Genomic DNA, 5,554 nt, shown 5'->3' with positions numbered 1-5,554 from the left:
TTTGCAAATGTCCCATGTGCTCTTGATAAGAATGTATATTCTGTAGCTTTGGGGTGAAATGTTCCGAAAATGCCAATTAATTCCATCTGATCTAGTGTGTCATTTAGGGTCACTATTTCCCTGTAGATTTTTTGTCTGGAAAATCTACCCAGTGATGTCAGTGGGGTTTTAAAGTCCCCTACTATGATTGTATTGCTGTTGATCTCCCCCTTAAGGTCCTCCAGAATTTTTTAAAATATATATATATATTTGGGCGCTACTATATTGGTGCAATATGTTTACCAGGGTTATATCCTCTTGTATCGATCCCTTTAGTATTATGAAGTGGCCTTCATTGTTTCTTGTTATTGCCTTCACTTTAAAGTCTATTTTATCAGATATGAGTATTGCTACTCCAGCTTTTTTTTTTCATTTCCATTTGCATGGAACTTTTTTTCATCCCCTCACTTTCATCCTGTGTGAGTCTTTTGTTCTGAGGGGGGGTCTCTTGTAGACAGCATATATATGGGTCATATTTTCTTATCCATTCAACTACCCTATGTCTTTTGATTGGAGCATTTAATGTTTAAAATATATTTTTATTGATTTCAGAGAGGAAGGGAGAGAGAGAGGGAGATAGAAACATCAACGATGAGAAAGAATCATTGATCAGCTGCTTCCTGCTTGCCCACACTGAGGATTGAGCCCGCAACCCAGGCATGTGCCCTTGGCCAGAATCAAACCTGGGACCCTTCAGTCCACAGGCCGATGCTCTATCCATTGAGCCAAACCAGCTAGGGCACCATTTTTATTCTTTATGCCTATGCCTCCATTCTCTCTCTCCCTTCTTCTTTTTACAGCAGTCGCTCCTCCTCTTGCTCCTCCTCCTTCTCCTGTTCCTCTTCCTCCTCCTCCTCCTCCTCCTCCTCCTTCACAGTAAGAAGTCCCTTTAGCATTTCTTACAGTGGTAATAAATTTCTTTAGTTGTTTTTTTTTAAATCTGTGAAGCTCTTTATTTCACCTTTAATTCTAAATGGTAGCCTTGCTGGACAGAGTAGTCTTGGATTCGGTCCCTTGCTTTTTATTACTTTGTATACTTCATGCCACTCCCTCTGGTCTGAAGTGTTTCTATTGAGAAATCTGATGACGTTCTAATGCAGTGGTTCTCAACTTTGGCTACACATTAGAATCACCTGGGAATCTTATTAAAATCCCGATTTCTGGGTTTCATCCTCCGGAAATTCTGTTTCTTTGTTACTAATGATGAGGCCCAGAAATCAGGATTTTAACAGGATTCCCGGGTGATTCTAATGTGCAGCCAAGGTTGAGAACCACTGTTCTAATGGGTGCAGCGCCCCACCCCCCTGAGCGGCCCTGCTCTGTGTGTGACAGGGGGCGGGCCACACCCTCCCTATCCGCCCTACTCTGTGAGTGACAGGGGGGAGCTCCCCACCCCCCTGATTGGCCCTGCTCTGTGCATGACAGGGAGCGGCGCCTCAACTCCCCAATCGACCCTGCTCTGAGTCCGACCAGGGGCTGCACCTAGGGATTGGGCCTGCCCTCTGCCACCCGGGAGCAGGCCTAAGCTAGCAGGTTGTTATCTCCCGAGGGGTCCCAGACTGTGAGAGGGCCCAGGCCGGGCTGAGGGACCCCCCTCCCGCCCGTGCACAAATTTTTGTGCACCTGGCCTCTAGTCCTATATAATAAAAAGCTACTATGCAAATTGTCATATTTTAGTAGTTTTCACCCAATGTTTTTTTTGTTTGTTTGTTTTTTGTTTGGGAATCTCACTCAGAATGCAATGATTTGTAATATCTTCTTAGAATTCTCTTGGCTGTGACAGTTTCTTGGTTGTAGACTTTTAATGTTATTGTCAATGGTATCATTTTTCAAATGTCATTTTCCAATTTTTTGTTACTAATATAAAAAGAGGTCGTTAATTTTTAATATTGGTTCAGTGACCTTGATAAGTTTATTTTAAAATTCTAAGTAGTATATCTATAGATTCTTTTGTATTTTGTATGTACACAATTATATCATTTGTAGATAATAATAAAAATATCTGATTCAGTCAGCAAGAGATTTGAACATGTATCTTACAAATAAAATATCCAAAGGGCTAATAAGTATATGAAAATGTGATGAATTATTAATAATCAGGGAATACAAATTAAAACTATAATGAGCTATCTGTATACACTACTAAAATGGCTAAAATTAAGAAACTGTCAATACCAAATGCTGACAAAGGTATGACACAACTGTAACTCTTAAACACCAATAATAAGAATGTAAATTGATACAAACATTTGAGAATTATGTTTGATATGATTTACTAAATATGACCCAGTTCCTTCATCCTGGGCACACACCCAAAAGATGTATGCACAAATGTGCACCAAGATCCATATAAGGCTTTTTTGTAGCAGAATTAATTATAATGACAAAAAAAACCAGGAGGAAAAACCCCCACCTGTTCATCGGTAGTGGAAAGGATGAAACATTGTGGAATATCTAAATGAATATGAAAAATTGATGCAATTTATTGAACTATAATGACCCTCAGCAACATAGGTGAATCTCACAGATACTATTGAACGTAAGAAGCTGTTTATACAAAGTTCAAATACAGGCAGAATATTGGGTGTTAAGAGGCAGTAGTGATTTGGGAGCGGAGAATAATAATGGGGAAAGAGACGGATAATGTTTGGGGGAGGACAACAGGGAGGTTTTTGTTCTATTGGTGGTATTTGTGTCTTCACTTCCTTTGTGGTTTCATAAGTTTTTATTTTATAATAATTTGTTGAGCTGTATTCTTTAGATGTGTGCATGATTTTCAGTACGTGTTATATAAAATTTGTTTTCAAAAGGACAGATGAGGAATTCTTCCTTTTAAGTATCAAAATACTTCCTTAACATAGAATCTGTTGCCCCTTCCAATATCTCTTTGACAGACCTCTTTTGGCTTAATTTTATAGGTAGTTTTGCCAATGTTCATAGAATTTCTCGGTAACTCTTCATCTTGTATAATTTATCATTTTTATAGGGCTCCTTTCCTTGTTAAAAAAAAAAATCGTTGAAATGAGAAGAAAGCTGTAATCTTGATTCCCGGATACACAATTGTCTTGCATAGATAATCATATTTAAAAAAGAGTAGAAGGAAACTGTCTGTGAGCTGTATAGCAAAGCGGCTCCACATTCAACTGATGATTTCAAGTGGCTGGAAACGTCGTTCAAGTTTTACTTTCTACATGTCATTCTGCCTCTCTGAGAAACCTCATTAACCAGCAGAAACTGCGTTGGAGACTGGAAGTACTTCTCCATACCACAGAAAGCCCGCAGGGGAGAATGCGTGCAGAAACAATCTCCACAGACGACGAAGTGAAAAAATGGCTTCAGCCAATGGAAACGATGGGAGGAAAGGGCAGGGCACAGTCCTTGCCAGGCAGGTGTGCATTAGGCTGGCCTGCAGGCAGATTTCTCTGCGAGACACAGGGTTACGTGGATTTTCCTGGTCATTGTGACAAAAAGCTAATAAATTAGGGGAAATGAAACGAAGTAAAACTCAATTTGAAGCTCCTTCTATTTGCTCTTGCAAACTTGTTCATTCCCCTGGCTCTGTTCTCGCTGGCCCCTCCGTGGAGAGCTCTGCTGGCCATTGTGGTGCCATGAACCCACATGTAGCCTGCTGAGTTACACTTGACCGGTCCACATTGAGCTGTACTCTGAATGTAAAAATATAGATCATAGTTGGAAGGCTTAGTATGAAAAAGAGAAACATAACTCTCTTAATAATTTTATATTGATTACATGTTGAGATGACAATATTTGGATATATTATGTTAAAATATACTGGTAAGCCCAGCCCGCGTGGCTCAGTGGTTGAGCGTCGACCTATGAACTAGGAGGTCATGGTTCAATCCCTGGTCAGGGCACTTTGACTGGGTGTGGGCTCAGTCTCCAGTGTAGGGCATGCAGAAAGCAGCTGATCAATGATTCATTCTCAACCTTGATGTTTCTATCTCTCCCTTTCTCTTCTTCTCTGAAATCAATAAAAATATTAAAATAAAATAAAATATACCATTAAAATAACTTCACTTGTTTCTGTTTACTTCTTTAATGTGGCTACTAGGAAATTTTAAATTGCCTGTGTGACTCACATTATATTGCTATTGGGTGGCACTGGTCTAGAATGCTCTCTACCATGGCCCCTTCCCCAGAGCCACCTCTCCGGGTGATCACCCACTGCTTTAGGCACACTGCCTGCACTGAGTGTCTCCTTATCCTCCCCAGAAGCTGTAATTCCTTCTTCGAGAGTCACCGTCGCCACCTTGGCACCATCTCCCTATTTGAAGGCATTGGCCAGGGTCTACTTTGTACTCTTACTGTGGTAGACAGGAAAGAGCCCAGGTTGGATGCGATCCACTCATCTTATTAGCTTTGTGTGTCTTGAGCACATTGCTAAGCCTTTCTGAGCCTCAGTCTCTTCTCCTGTGAAATGAGCAGGTAATAACCCACCTCAAATGTTTACTATGAGAATTATCCAAAGAATGGCACATAGTAAGTGCTCATAGATTGTATATGGTAACTGATACTATACGACTACTAATACTAATACTACTAACATTACCACTATTATTTTTATTTCATTAGATTATGAACTAGCTCAGCATGGAGGATGAAAGGCCTCTAGGCGTGGGCAGGATGAGCAGGCTCTTTGTCACACCTGGAGAGGTCAGCTCTACATGAGTTTGCAAGTCACACCGGAGGGGCAGGCCCCAGGGACCAGATTCCTTGGACTACACCCTACCGAGTGCAATGGACCATCTCCAGGTCTGCTGGCCTCTGTGACTCCTTGCATTGGCCTTTGTGCTGTGAGCTGTGGCTGATTCCAGATGAATCCAAGGATTCCTTTCAAATGACTGACATAACTGGGCGGTGAAACAGCTGAGAGATGCTTTTGCTTTTTCCAAAACCCATTGTGTGTCTCTTGGGTGCTGTTTATTTTCTAATGACACAAGTAACATGTTCATTATAAAAAAAATTTAAATGTGAAGAAAATAAAAAGTTTAAAAATTTAGTAATATTTTCCAGGCCAGTGTGGCTCAGTGGTTGAGCATTGGCCCATGAACCAGGAGGTCAGGGTTCGATTCCCGGTCAGCGCATATGCCAGGGTTTTGGGCTCAATCCACAGTCAGGGCCGGGTGCAGGAGGCAACTGACTGATGTTTCTTTCTCATCAATTTTTTTCTCTCTTCCTGTCCCTGACCCTCTCTCTGAAATCAATAAAAATGTATATTTTAAAATTTAGTAAACTTATTAAACTCTTCCAAACAAAGAAGTGCGCTAAATTATAAGGGCCTAATAATCCTATCTCCTAGATACCTTCTTATCATGGGGGAAGACCCATGTACAAACTGTTCTAAAGGTACACAGTGAAAAGGGAAAGATGCATCCTCGCCTGTCAGCATTCTCCCCTAGGGTAACTACTATTAATAGAGGAGTGGATGTACTCCTTATAGGTGCGTATCAGCATACATATGTATATCTTTCTATCTATTATAATAAAAGCATAA

This window comes from Myotis davidii, unplaced genomic scaffold, assembly GCF_000327345.1.
Source record: "Myotis davidii unplaced genomic scaffold, ASM32734v1 scaffold197, whole genome shotgun sequence".
Taxonomy (NCBI): Eukaryota; Metazoa; Chordata; class Mammalia; order Chiroptera; family Vespertilionidae; genus Myotis; species Myotis davidii.
The sequence above is the reverse complement of the archived record's forward strand: the minus strand, read 5'-3'. Positions refer to the sequence as shown.